Raw genomic sequence first — 15,337 nt, 5'->3', positions numbered from 1 at the left:
TAATCTTTTTATATACATGTAGACAGTGCGCTAGTTCTAATTCTCTGATTTATAAATACATGTAAGTTCTCCCTGCGAATATTGAAGCAGTATGAGCTGCATGTCTGACATGGGAAAAATTTGTTGCAAAATTGTAATTAACTATTTGAATGAAAGAAAACTAGAACATTTATAAACTTCTGTTCTTCATATTTGCGACTAAATAGCTTTTAATAATCTCTGATAGAAGCAAAATTACAGTTTTTTGTTAAGCCATCAGTATTGCACTTTACATGAGATAAATCTTATGCAGTGTGATTTTCAGTATATGAAATAAACTTCTTGATTTAACGAGGCCGAGTCTAGTTCTTGTGCGCATCACTTTGCACAGCTTTTGAATTTCATACAGTCATTAATTATTTTCATTTAAATACAAAATTAACATTATTTGTGAATCCTACTGATCTGCAAATGTGATTTTACGACAATTATTGGAAAAAAAACGTTGAAATGGCTCTTACAACGTCACCATTACCGGATTTTGTAAGCAATGAATTAGGCTAAAGAATGACGCATGACTCGCTTGTATGTTCAAGACGTCCATAGATATTATACAAAAAACTGATGACATAACTTCCCACATACTAGCAATCTAAAATTGCTATTTATGCCCCCCCCCCCCAAAAAAAATTGTATGCACCGATAATTCATCAGCAAAGATATGTATTAACACAGTAATATGGTAATTTTAGAGTATTTGACTTCGAAAAAAATTAACTTAGTAATTACTACCTAGACCAATCGAGATGGTGAACTTTTTTGAAATATCACAATTTGGTGACTTTTTACATTTTCTTTCATTTACTTGAATGAAAAAGAAATCTCTAGAGCAGAAGTACAAAAAAAAAATTGAAAAAATGTAATAATTTGGCGATTTTCCAACAAATTCCCATAGGGTCCAATAGTAAAGTTTAACAACATTTAAGATGACCCACTAAGAAATCGGGGTGGTAAACATTCGATTTTTTAAATCCTAAAACAAAAAAAATATAACAGTGAAAACTAATTTTCAAAAAATTATCAAAATCCCTATGGCAGAAATAAAATTAGACTTGGCCTCGTTAATTCTTTTTTCATTGTACATAGATTTTCTTCAAGTCTATGAGCATATGGCTTGTAATAGTATGCACTACACCTCGAACATGTTATATGCGGTAATTCATTTAAAAAACAAAATAATAAATAAAAAGTTAAGATACTTTTTCCAGTAATGCAATCTATTCTTGCGTGCTTGTTAACACACACGTCAACCACGTGTAAAAGGTCTACTTTCGTTTTAGAATCGGGTCAATTATTAGTACATATGCTGCCTATCGTACGGCATTGCATTCTGTAAAATTAGAAATAATTTTGGCAGAGATTATAATGTTATTTTCATTCCATTTTTTTCTGAGACCTATGTATAAACGAACAGTACAGACTGGGTGCTTATTAGTTTATATGATTTTTCTTTACACAAAAAGGAGGGATAAAATATTGTGAACAATAAGTCATACATGTCATAATTACTTAATCGAATATTTTTATATGCATGAAAAAAATTATTTTAGAGAATTGATGAACAATTCAAAATTCAGAACTATTATAGTAACATTTCGAATGATATTTTCTTGAAAATAGATGCAGACCATGCTATTGCCCTTTTCATTAATTATTCAATATTGGCTATGTAATGAGCCCTCTTAATTAAATGCAACTATAATTCTACCCATGACAATAAAAGTGGAACATACAGTTTTGATATTTTAATCTGCTGAAAGAAATTACAACTGTAAAAATTTGGCATCAAAAACATATTGCACGTTTGTTTTATCTTAAGATTGAATGTTTTCAATTATCTGCATCTTAAAACCTTATTTCAGTAACAATCACTTGACTTCGTATCAAATCTTTATCCCTACCCTAAAAATAAAAATTGAAGAAAAAATTCTGTTGATTTACTCTGAGCGCATATTCATTACATAAAGTAGATACAGGTATATCAATATTATAGTATTTTAAAAAAATGAATTTTGGTATTTATGAGAAAGGATGTGTAAAACAGACCCATCACGTCAATATGTCATAAGGTCGAGGCCATAAGGTAAAAAAAAGACATAACGTTTTCTAAAACATGATCCTGATTATCTCTGTATCATCCTTGGTCTCCTGCGTGCATGAAGGAAATTGGAACTAGCATCTCTAGGCAGTACTATGCACAAACTTATCTCCTGGTGTTTCGAATATGGTAAACTTACATGTATGCAAATTATAATCTTTCAACGGGAAAGTCATTGTTGTGTGTATGAAGCTTTCTAAAGTGGACGATATGCAATGCAAATTTCTGGTAATAACCCTTTTAGACGAATTTCTGTGGATCATACCTCTGAAATCACATAAAAAAGACACACAGACACCTTGTGGAACAGCCAGCTCGCTTCAGTTTGAAAGCAGCAGTTAACCGCTTTAATATAACTGCAGAGTATTTATGTTCCTTTCTAGGACTTCGACGGCACATGGTTGGAAACAAATCATCAGTTGTATCTCATACAGCATTGCAACGTCCAAGAATTCAGAGGGACGAACAGGTTGTGTCAGTAATTGTTAAATTGACAAAGGAATGACCGGGTCAACCCTTTTGCAGAGAAGCAGGATCTTGTTAGCATTTCAATTGCCAGGGTTATACTTAGGGAAATAAAAACGTACTTGTCGCATAGAATATCGAATTGGTTAAGAAGCATATATAAACTTCAGAAATGAAAAACTGGAAGCAGATCCACCAGATAAAGAGTACACAGGCAAAAGTGGCTTGCATGAAATTCATATGAAATTCGCATGAATATCGTGCGAATTCTTCACATGAAAAAGAGACGAAAAGGACCACGCATGATATTCACATGAAAATATCATGCGATTTTGACATGAAATTTGCACGAATATCATGTGAATAAAAATTCGCACGAAATTCATATGAATATTTTTGCTACTTTCTTTACAGATTTTCATATGAATTTCGTGTGAATTTCATGTGAATATCATATGATATTCATATCAAATCCATGTGGTGTACTCGGTATATATTTTTCCTAGTATATTGGACTTTCAATTCTTTTAATCCATGAAAAGAAAAGTATTAGGAAATTCTAATACTTAGATCTGTATATGAATTTGTACAACTAATCATCAAGGTTTCACTGTTACTGATATTCAAAACATATGCAATAAGTACAATCTCAAAATCTGGTCCAGCAAATGACTTAATGATCGAGCTTTATCTCAATCTTACTTTGAAACTGCTTAATTTGAACACATGCAGATTTTGACGAAGCATCAATATGATTATCCAAGTTATTCTTTTGATGAACAAACAACTGGACACACTCTGTTTCTTAATCTTCTTTATTGAATACTTCAATTTTTTTGACAATTCTTTGTTCATAGCCATCCATCTGTCTGGAGATTGTTTCATCTGCAAGAGAAAATAATTGTAACTAGATGAGATCTCGTTGCGAGCAACAAGTAGGTCTTCCGTCCGATATTTCGATGAGATGAGATATGATTTTGACTATGATCTTTGTTACAAAATAATGATATCAAAAGTTCTCTCACTTGATTAAATTGTTTTGATTTATTCAACAATATCAAATACTTATAGATGAACGTGATCTGGCCCCTAATTTTAGGGGCCAGTCCCTTTTTCTTGATTTCAAATGAAAGGTCTCGTGATTTTGAAGACTTTTTGTTCAGCACCTATTCACATATTTCTTTTCGTTGAAGAAATATCTTGAATGAAAATATTTAGGTGCCAATCTTCAAACGATGCATATTGTTCGGAACATTATTCTGACCATCTTCTGCTCAATGTTGCTTATTAAAATATTCCCCCTTTTCGAGATACAAGCCGTCAAAGATTTAACATTCTGGCCCCTTGTGACCCCTAATTACGAAACATATGATCAAAATTTTACAATATATTGTTGCAAATTGTTACGATGAATATCTTTGCTTCTGTAATGTATTACAAAATATTGATCATTTAAGAGATATAAATGAAAAACTTTTAGCCCCTCTGAGCCCCTGATTTTAGGGGTCAGACCCTTTTTCTTGATTTAAAATGAAAGGTCTTGTGATATTGAAGACTTTTTGTTCAACATTTATTCAGAGATTACTTTCCGTTATGGAGATATGTTGAATGGAAATATTTAGGGGCCACCTCTCCAAGTCCTTAAAGGGGCCAATTTTCAAAAATTAAAAGTATGCATAATGTTTAGAACTTTATACTGACCATTTTTTGTTCAATATCGCTTATTAAAATATTCCCCCTTTTTGAGATATAAAGCGTCAAAGATTTTGCATTCTGGTCCCTTATGAACCCTAATTACGTAACATATGATTAAAATTTTACAATATATTGTTGCAAATTGTTAAGATAAATATCTTTGCTTCTGTAATGTATCACAAAATATTGATCATTAAAGAGCTAGGCATGAAATACTTTTGACCCCTTTGAGCCCCTCATTTTAGGGATCAGCCCTTTTTTCTTGATTTCAAATGAAAGGTCTTGTAAAACTGCACAACTTTTCTTCAATATGTTTTAACAAATTATGAATAGATACGAAGATATGAAACAAAACGTGTCATATTTTGTGAGATATTTCTGAGACATATTTTTGGCTCTACCGAGCATCAGCGCCTTTTGCGCTAGAAAGATTTGGACGCCTGCCTGCAACTCAACAAACCTTCCTTTACTTTCACTGAAAATCTTGAGTCAATATCTTAAGTCGTTCCGGAGGAGTTTCCAGGACAAGCTGACCCCCTAAATATAGGAAAATCGTCTATATCTCACGACCGGAAGTGACGTCATCGACGACTTAAATTTCCGACAAGGTTCAGAGGAATATCTATCAGATCTGAAAGTTTGGTGAAAATCTGTCAAGCCATTCCCGAGAACTCGCGTGCACAAAATCGGTAAGAAAAAAAAAGAATAATAATAGGGAAAAAGAAACCGAACGAAAACAATAAGGTCTTCCGTTGGAAACGGAAGACCTTAATGACTACTGGGTATTGGTAAATGAAATACAGTCATGAATTTTACAACTGCATTTCCAAAGTCAATATTTCCATATTTATCAAGATAACATAAAATATGAACAAATGTAGATATAGCAATCTCAAATCATCCCTAAGTTCAATTTGGTAAAAGGTTGAACTTATAATGCCTACATTTTAAATGATCTTTAAAAAATTAAAAATCATACATCATAAATTATAATTAATTCAAAATCATAAATTATAATTAAAAGAATACATGTATATAATGTTTCTTAAGTTAAAAATTATTGACAAAAAATGAAAACAATTTTCCTGCAAATGACTTTAAACTTAAAAATAATCTTGTGTCAGGTTTCAAAAAAACCTTCAGATAATTGTCTCCGTTTCATTGACCTAGATCTGATGATGCAATTTGTATCTGTTGCAAGGGAATAAAAGCAAAATTTACCTATCATTGCATCTATGTTCCTTCTAAACGCACGCCAGAAGTCTATGGCTCAGTGGTAGGTGCATGGATTTTTTCTGAACAAGTATGTCCATCAGCGAAAGCTCTCTGTAAAGCAAAGAACAGAAATAAATCTAAAAATATGGTCATGAATTTTATCTCATTTCTTTTTCTTTTTATGAAATAAAATAACAAGTTCAACTTTTTAAAGGATTAATAAGTTTGAATCTTTGTAATTATTTAAACGGTCATGAAAAGATAATTATGCACTAATTTTGCCTCCATTAGCCAAGATTATTGGGTTATAATATTTTTTTCCCACTGTATGTCCTGATCTTTCTGTCTGTTTGTCTGCAAAAACTTTAACCTTACCCATTACTTATGAGTGGATGGGGCTATGGCTTCATATTCCTCAGGTGTACTTCTTGTGACAAGAATATTTTTGGGGTACTATAAAATTTGACCTCTTGACCTTGATATATGGGTTTGATCCACTTTTACAAAAAAATCCCTAAACTTTAACCTAGGCTATAATTTTGAACAGTTAGTGCTATCAATCTGATACTTCACATTATTTTGTTATCATTGTGACAAGAGCCTTCAATGATGTTTTTTTTTTTTTTTGCCTTTTGGTCTTGACCTAAGAGTTTGACCCACTTTTAAAAACTATAATCTAGGCCATAACTTTTTAACAGTTAATACTAAAATTCTCATATTTCACAAGTTTATTCCTTATGACAAAACCTTCCTTCAGATGTTTACAATTTTGACCTTGACCTTTAAGTTTGGTTTGCATTTCAGAAACTCTAGTCCTTGCTTTAAGATGTCATATAGGCATATATAAAGGCCTAAACATAGAGTAAAATAATATATGCATGCATTAAGTTTATTTGCTGAGTACCTAGGAGCAGAAAAGATGACTGTCAAAGAATTACTGCATTTTTAATATGTCTACCATAACCATTAAGAACCTACTACCCAGGGGCAACGTAATGTACAATTTTGGAAATGGTACTCTTACTCATTATAACTGTATACATGTACTTAGTTTGTTTGCATTCTTTCAAGAAGCACTTTTACCATGCAAAATTTGGTTGATAATGGTTCAGTCAGTAATGGATAATTTGTTACTGATGACACACAACTACTGATGAAAAGAGAAGCAATAGGTCTAAAAACAAATAACAATAAATTGACACTTGCATCCCTCGAGTGTCCATAATAATGAAATTAAATTTCAATCCTTACCAATGCACGGGTCACCTTAAAGTTGGTCTTCTCCTCTGAATCGGATGGTGATAACCAGAAATTGCCAAGAAGTCAGGTATACCCCTGCAGTCGAGCCTTTATTGGCATTTACTCCACATTCTTCTCTTGTGTCACTAGCTGAAATGTGTCAAATTATTGAGAATCTCACAAATTTAAGAACTTTTTATAAGCTGGTATTTTTACAATTGTACTTTTTATTTTATAAAATGCATTTAAACTTTCGATCAACAATGCATGAAAATGAAAAGTTTTACGACAAATTTTGACCAAAACAAGATATGTTTGTGAAACACTGATGCCCCCGTATGGCATTAACATAGCAAAGATTAACCTTTTCTTAAATGCAAATTTAATTAATAGGTACGCACCAAAAGTAGCATATTCTCACTGGAACGCAATTGTGAAATTTGAAAGCAGGCCATTATTAAAGTTTTTTCAATAAGTACAAAAATCACCAAGGTCAAGGTCTAAAGGCTAAGTTACTAATTGGTATCCAATGAAAGGTCTTGCCACATAGAATTACTTAAATGTAGAGTATGGAAGCCCTAGACCTAACCTTTCAGAAGTTATGGCCAAGGTTAATTTTCTTTTAAAAGTAGGTCAAACTCCATGGTCAAGGCCAAAGGGTCAAAGTTCTTGTTATTTAATAAAAGGTCTGTCACAAGAATTAAATATGTAAAATATGAAAGCACTAGCCCTAACCCTTTGAAAGTTATGGTAAAGGCTTGTTTTTTAAAGTAGGTCAAACTCAAAGGTCAAGGTCAAAGGGTCAAAGTGCTTGGTATCCAATGAAGAGTCTTCTCACAAGGATTACATATATGAAGTATGAAAGCCCTATCCCTTACAGTTCAAAAGTTATGGCCAATGTTCAAGTTTTTCACAGGTACAGAAATCTGCAAGGTCAAGGTCAAGGTTGTTGGTATCCAATGAAAGGTCTTTCAATAAAAAATACACATGTGAAGTATAAATGTCCTGGTGTCTACTGTTCAAAAGATATGGCCAAAGTAAAAGTTTAAAATTTTCATGTAAAAGTGGGTCAAACTCCAAGGTCAAGAGGTCAAATTTGGTGGTACCCAAAGAAAGGTCTTGTCACAAGGAATACACATGTGAAATATGAAAGTCATGGCTTCAATAAATCAAAATTTATGGGCAAGGTTAAAGTTTTTGCGAACAAACAGACAGACATAGAGACAGAAAGACGAACACGACAAAAACTATATACTGTACCCCGACACTTTGTTTACGGGGGCATAAAAAGGGCTAACTTAAGCTTCTGGCTTAGGTGAGAAAAATTCAATGAAATATTCCCAGCTTCATAGTCATAATTGTCAAAATTTTAAACAAGATGCCCAGGGGCCACATCGCTCACCTGACCACATCAGCTAGGAAAACACACAAATCAGATCAGAATTGAAAAGTTTACTGAAAGGGTGTGGTGGTGGGGTGGAGCAGAAATTTGACACCCCATCATTTCCCTCCCTACCCCAAAGGGTACTCATGATTTGAACAAATTTATATCTGCAATACATGAGGATGCTTACATATCAATATGACCGTGAATATAGCTTTTCAACTTTCCTGGTACAGTGTTTCTTGAGAAGGATTTTTAAAGAATTTGTCTATATATTTCTATATAAAACTTTGCTTTCCCATTGTGGCCATGTCTTATCCCCGGAGGTCATGATTTGAACAATTTAGAATCTACACTACACTTGGTACAGTTTTTCTTGAGAAGATTTTCAAAGAATTTTTCTATATATTTCTATATAAAACTTTGATTGGCCATTGTGGCCCTGCCCTACCCCTGGGGGTCATGATTTGAATAAACTTGAATCTACACTACCTGAGGATGCTTCGCTGTAAGTTTCATCTTTCCTGGCACAGTGGTTCTTGAGAAGATTTTTAAATTATACCATCAAATTTTCACTATATCTGAATTATCTCCCCTTAAATATGGCATGGCCCTTCATTTGAACTAACTTGAATCCCCTTCACCTAAATATACTTTGTGCCAAGTGTGGTTGAATTTGGCCCAGTGGTTCTTGAGAAGAAGTTGAAAATGTGAAAAGTTAATGACAACAACGACGACGACAGACAGACAATGAACAAATTTTGATCAGAAAAGCTCACTTGAGCCTTCGGCTCAGGTGATCTAACAAAAAATATTATAAAATACTTACATGTACTTTTGACAAATCAGGAAGATTTAGGAGTTAGGACTACTCTGGTACTTGAATTCTGATCCTTGTGATGACAAGTAACTGTGCCTATACAGAGAAACTCAAAAATGTCAGTACTGTAGGATCAATAACATTAAGGTCATTATCTCTTTGTCACTTTATTTAAAACATGTATTCTATAAATTAACAAAGATTATATACATATTTACATTAAATAAATGCAAGATAAGCAAAAATAAGCTGAATGGTTAAGGTTTTGCTACATGTATACTTGTAATAACAAAACTGTTATACATGTAATAACCAACAATGTATACCACAGGCTCTGCAAAAAATATTTCTCTATTAGATTTTTTTTTACCTGTTTACATGTATCATATTTATAATCTTTGAGGAGCTATCAGTGTGGTATAATGGAGTGCCATGCATAGATCTGCTTATTACCAGCAAATTATACCTGTAAGTATAGAATACAACATTTAATAAATATTTTCGAATCTAATAAATATTTAGTAAATATATGTACTGTAGGACTCATTTTAGGGAAGTGACTAGGACTTTCTGTCTTGCATTCTAGATGTAAGTAAGCCTCTTTATATCTGCAAATGCATATATTTTGAAATGCACACAGGTACTTCTGGAAAGGACAATGGGGTATCTTTTTTGTTGAGGGGTTGAAGGATTTTTCAAAGGGGGGGGGGGGGGTATTATAATGTACATTTAACACCTGCATGTAGTTGAATAACTCAATAGGATACTGGGTTGGGCCAAAATAAAATTATAGTTTGTTTGGAATTGCCTCCCGCCTCATTGAAATGCTCCCTCCTGAAAATATTTTATTGACCAAAAGTAGGAAGATTTTTTTTTATTTAATCAATTTTTTTTGGTCCATTACATGTATCACATGCGCCTTACAAAACACTGAAATATAGTGTCAGATCTATGTAAAATTGGGTTTTTTGTTGATGGTAGATTCTTTTTTTCCTTTTTTATGTCAGAAAATGTATTTACTGTTTGCTGAGATTTTTATTAAAAATTTTAAATTCATTTTTGATTAAAAAAAATAATTTCCCTCCCGCCCTCCTGTGTCTGAAACCCTTCAGGCGGCAATTTCAAACAAACAATCCCAAACGGAAAAGATTTTTAACAAACTACTATTAAACTATCAACAAACTACCAACAAACTATATTTTTGTGGTTTGTTAAAGTAGTTTGATAGTATAGCATTTAATGAACCACTAACAAACCACTTTTTCTAAAAATAGCTGCAGTGGTTTGTTAGTCTTTCATTTCTGGTGATTGTGATTTCTTTATAGTTTGTTAGACTTGGTATCTTGCAACAGTGTTTTATTAGTATAGCATTTGCATCTAACCACATGGGAAATTACTTTACAGATGTGTTTAGGGTTGAATTATCTAGAATTGTTGAAGTTTCCAAGAACAGCTTAATCTTTACATCCGGTGTTAGCTATTTGCGCCAATTTTCAAACCACCAAGCAGGTCAGAAACAAAGGAACTGGTGAAGGGACATTCAAATTGTTAGTATCATTCTGTAAGATCCCTGACTGGAAAAAGCAGCAATTAACATTATTAAAAGATGGATCTGGATACAGAAGAGGTATTTAATGCATGTCATGAAGTTCCTTTTTACCTAAAATAATGCTGGACTACAGTAACCTTCTGTGAATGTGGATGCATATGCTTTTTACTAGCTTTGGGTTTTTATTTATTTTCAGATTGACCTAATTAATTCCTTTACTAGTTTAGATCAGTTATGCATTGGATTATGGGAAGTATACTTGAAAATAAGACAAAAAAGATGTCTTTCAAAGTTGCAATGAGGCCAGAAAAAAAAAGAAATATTGCAGCATTTTCCATGCCAGATGAAGCAGGGAATATTTAAATGTCAGCTTGAAGAACATTTTTTTGGTGAAAAATACTATGAAGATGTACACAACATGAAGGAGAATATGTGATAAGTACATGGACATTGACTTGGAATTGCATCTCCTAAACAAAAGGGAACATGTTGAAATGTTGCACTAATGCATTGGCTAAACTTGTGAATCCTGGAATTTAAATACTCTGAAACAAGACTTGTTGAATATTTCAAAATGTGATTGTTTTAGGTGTTTTCAAAGACTTGTGGATTTCTAAAGGAAAATTCAAATCTAGTGTTTTGCTGATGGATTTGTCACCAGTGATTTGTTAGTAGTTTGTTAGAGTGGTTTGATAGTAGTTTGTTAGCGTGGTTTGATAGTAGTTTGTTAGAATGGTTTGATACCAGGTAGTAGTTTGTAAGAGTGGTTTGATAGTAGTTTGTTCAGAGTGGTTTGATAGTAGTTTGTTAGAGTGGTTTGATAGTAGTTTGTTAGCGTGGTTTGATAGTAGTTTGTTAGAGTGGTTTGATAGTAGTTTGTTAGAGTGGTTTGATAGTAGTTTGTTAGAGTGGTTTGATAGTAGTTTGTTCAGAGTGGTTTGATAGTAGTTTGTTAGAGTATAGTTTGTTAGCTCATTTGCATGTGATTTGCTATACTATTAAACTACTTATAAACCATAGTGGTTTGTTAGTAATTTGTTATAGTAGTTTGTTTGCCCTTTTTTTCCGTATGGGATATTTTAAGGATGGCCTTGGGTATGGTTTTTAAAGGAGGAGGTTGATAAAACTAGGAAAAAATATTTCTATGGATTACCTGAAAAGTTTTTGAAAAAGAAAAGAAAATATTGATTTCAGAACCTGAGAATCCTATCCTACAACATTAGCTTTTCACTGAACATTTTCTTTGGTAAAAACACAAACAAACAAATATTTGGAACTTTCTTCTTATTCCTTCTTATTATCTTTTTTTTTTTTGCAAATCCAAAAGGGAGGGTTGCAACCACCGTAGTTAGAATAATCTCAAGCTCTCACCGGGTACGTAGGACATTAATTTTTATCATTTTAACAATAGAACATCAACATTCTATCTACAACCCCCCCCCCCCCCCCAATAGTGCTACGTGTGTTATTTGATTGCTGTAGTGTAATTTTATATACTAAATCCCGGTGCAACAGGAATTAAAACACACTAAAACATTAGGCCTATCAATAGGCCTTTTCAATAATATTGTAAGAAAAGCAGAGAACCTGTACTAGGCCCATCTTTCATTTTCAACACATAACGTTATGCGTTGCCATAGATAATGTTAGATCCACTTGAACCTCATATCTGTTATTAAGCTGTCAACAAATATTCCCAAATAAAGTTATTACATCCATCTGATATAAAAAAGAAGATGAGAATCTTACAAACTTACAGAAAATATGGAGTTGAAAACATTCTGCTCTTTCTTTCTTTCTGCTTTCTAAGTCGCATGATGACGTAATTTGTGACGTACGGCATTCCATAAAAAAAAAAACTAGCTTTGGTTCCATAAAGTAAATTTATATCACTTAGTCATCTGCGTTCGTCTTTGAAGCGGAGATGCATTTTTAAGATAAAAATTTGAACGACTAATACTAAAAAGAGTAAGCATGGTAAGATAATTCCCGATTCTTGGATGAATACGAAACCGATTAGCCAGGGTTCTACTTGCACTTCCTGTTACAGAAAAATAATCCGAGTCAGCAAGAGGTCCTTTCTATGGTTTGTTCTAGACTTTCCTTTTGGCCGATTGTGATATACTTCTTTGAAACAATGGTAAATATGTATGCTTTGTTAATTTTTTGTCATATTTTGTGGTTATATTGCACATTTTTATTGATAATTCAACTTGCAACGAAATCTTGCAGAGTAAATTCGAATTGCGTTCTCATTTCAGGTTCTACGTAGCGCAGTCAGGTGAATCGAGTGGTCCTTTTTATGCTTAGTGACATCTATTTGAAGGTTTACTAAATTTCGAGTAAGTAATTAAAGGTTATTTTTATTTAAACAAATTGTCATTACAAGTTTCTACATATGTGTCAGAACACAACACACAGACAGTGTGTTTTGTTCTGACACATGTGTAGAGACATGTAAACACAACTTTTATAGACCAAGTGTATCCCATAAAATAATTTAGACATAGGTCAAACAAAAGGTTCAATCTTCTATGGGATTAATTTGAGGTCCATGCAAAAAAAGTGTAACTATATATTGCATTTAATTTATTCACAGTTGAGGTATTCTAAATATTCTATGCAGATTTAAAAAAATCAATCTTTTCAGTAATTGTATTTTACTGTTGTCTGTAATATATTAAAAATTCATCAGTTACATGTTTATTGTCATTCAACTGAAATATCACAATTAAAATGAAACTTTTTATCTCATTTATGGTTCAAATGCAGCCCGATATATAGAGTCGCTAGGTCAATAACACACTGTATGGTGTCCGACACATCCCTTTAAAGTCTAATATGCAGTTATGAATGTGCTAAACACATGGTCTTCTGTTTCACTCTAAACATATAGTGCCATTTAACATACTCAGTAATTCAAGTTGCCAAAACATGGACTTTTCAAGTGATATCATTGAATTTATTGTATTTAATGTCATCCTAATCTAGGAATTGGTCCCTTTGACCTAAACAATTGGAATATTAGTATGGGTAATAGTATTTTATAATAATTGATATAATAATTAATCAATTAATTAATTAATAAATAATCTTTGTAGGAAACACTTGTCAGGACACAAGACTGAGAGAAAGACGTACTGAAAAACTGCCTGTAAACCAAACACAGCGATCATTAAAGTCAATGGATTACCCAGGAACATCCAAGCAATATGACATCAGAGACTGGCAATGTTTATCACTCAATGTGGCAGAAAAACCTAAATAAATGTTGAAATGTTCAATTTCCTTGTTCATTGCTTTTTTTCTTGATATATGAATATCGCACAATATTTATGCGAATTTCGCACGATTTTTACATGAAAAACAGATAAATTAGAATTCGCATAAATATCATGCGAAATTTCAGTCACATGAAAATCGCATGAATTTCGCATAAATATTGTATGAGGACATTCGCATGAAATTCACATGTGGGACTTTTCGCATTGTTTTTATATGATTTTCGCACGAAATTCATGCGAAAAGGCAATCGCATGAAGATCATGCGAGCCACTTTTCCCTGTGTACCATGACCTGATTTAGACTCAAAGACTTAAGAAATTCAGCAACTGGAGTCAAAAGCGGGATGAGAATTCAACTGAGCAATCTTGAAAGCTGACAGAATCTTGTTTGTTCGGATAATTGTGATTACACAAGATAGTTACAAACAAATGGAGGATATTCTTTCTAGGTACCACAAGGACCGTTGTCGTAGGCTCTATACACACCAGATGGGATGCTTCAAAAGACAAGCACAGCTGCATTAGCAGCAGCGTTAAAGAAGAATGTTTCTGAAGCTGAACAACTGCCAGAAAAGCCTGCGTCCTGTTTGACGGGACGAGTTTAGTTTAGTGAAAGGTGATCAAATTATATTTGGAAATATTGCAAACACGATGTTTTCAACGGTACTGAGGGCTGGGTGAACAGTGACAGGAAAGTTGTTGTTCTTGAAACGTAAATAGAGAATTCATCAGGAACAGCAAGAGATGAGATCAATTAAGAGAGCATGGCAATCAACTGCAGAACATTACCTGCGCTCATATCGTCAGAGACAAGAGCAGTTTCTTGAGCACGATTAACAACAAAAATAGCATTACAGAGCTTTTTTGTTATCGAATACATATGGATGAAGCCATGTTTTAAAGGAAGGTGCATGAAAAGGTTCTCAATGCAAACTTGATAGAAATATCTTATAGAATAACATATCAAGACCACAAGGAGATGGCAGATCTCCGGAGCCTGCAAGAAGAGGTAAATGGATGCCTGTCTTCATGAGGCAAGCCAGGGCTATAGTGCCATACAAATCTGTTTAGAGGACTTTGATGTTTTCATCATGACATTGGTATTCAGTGACAATGTTGGAGTTCCAATGTCCATCAAAATGTGGGAGTAAAACTCGCACTAATATGGTTGGCATAAATAAAGTTGCCAACAGTATCAGAACTGAATCATGTCGGGCACTAGTTGGGTTGCACTCCTCCACTGTGCAATGTAAGTGCATTTGCTGGGAAAGGAAAAGCAAGTGCATTGGAACTGACGACTGGAAGCAAAGATATACAAGAAATGCTCCAAGGGAAGAGACCTCTCTGAAAATGTGATGACCCAGTTAGAAGTATTTACTTTCCATCTTTATAATCCAAAGGCGTCAAACAGAAAGGTGAATCAACTAAGATACCAATATTTTGTGCTAAAAAGAGGGGAGATAGAGAGCCACCAGCTTCCACCTTCCTTAGACTGTTTGAAGAAGCACTGCCTCAGAGCAAATTATCAGGTGACTTTGGCAGGATCCCG

At 33.3% G+C, this 15,337-nt stretch overlaps 2 long non-coding RNA genes across 2 annotated transcripts; one reads left to right on the top strand and one right to left on the bottom strand.

The window, feature by feature from the left end:
• Positions 1-2,798: 2,798 nt before the first annotated feature.
• LOC134251995 (uncharacterized) lies at positions 2,799-12,453 on the bottom strand. The gene is made up of 6 exons (XR_009988876.1): positions 12,262-12,453; positions 9,326-9,421; positions 8,965-9,051; positions 6,764-6,901; positions 5,519-5,623; positions 2,799-3,487 (listed from the first exon to the last, which is right to left on the bottom strand). It is a non-coding gene; the product is annotated as an uncharacterized LOC134251995 (long non-coding RNA).
• A 79-nt stretch (positions 12,454-12,532) lies between these two features.
• Positions 12,533-14,067, top strand: LOC134251996 (uncharacterized). The gene is made up of 3 exons (XR_009988877.1): positions 12,533-12,644; positions 12,766-12,846; positions 13,606-14,067. It is a non-coding gene; the product is annotated as an uncharacterized LOC134251996 (long non-coding RNA).
• Positions 14,068-15,337: the final 1,270 nt, after the last annotated feature.

The sequence above is a fragment of the Saccostrea cucullata genome, unplaced genomic scaffold, assembly GCF_032062105.1.
Source record: "Saccostrea cucullata isolate Sc308-1 unplaced genomic scaffold, CSIRO_AGI_Scuc_v1 ctg1674, whole genome shotgun sequence".
Taxonomy (NCBI): Eukaryota; Metazoa; Mollusca; class Bivalvia; order Ostreida; family Ostreidae; genus Saccostrea; species Saccostrea cuccullata.
The sequence above is the reverse complement of the archived record's forward strand: the minus strand, read 5'-3'. Positions and strand labels throughout refer to the sequence as shown.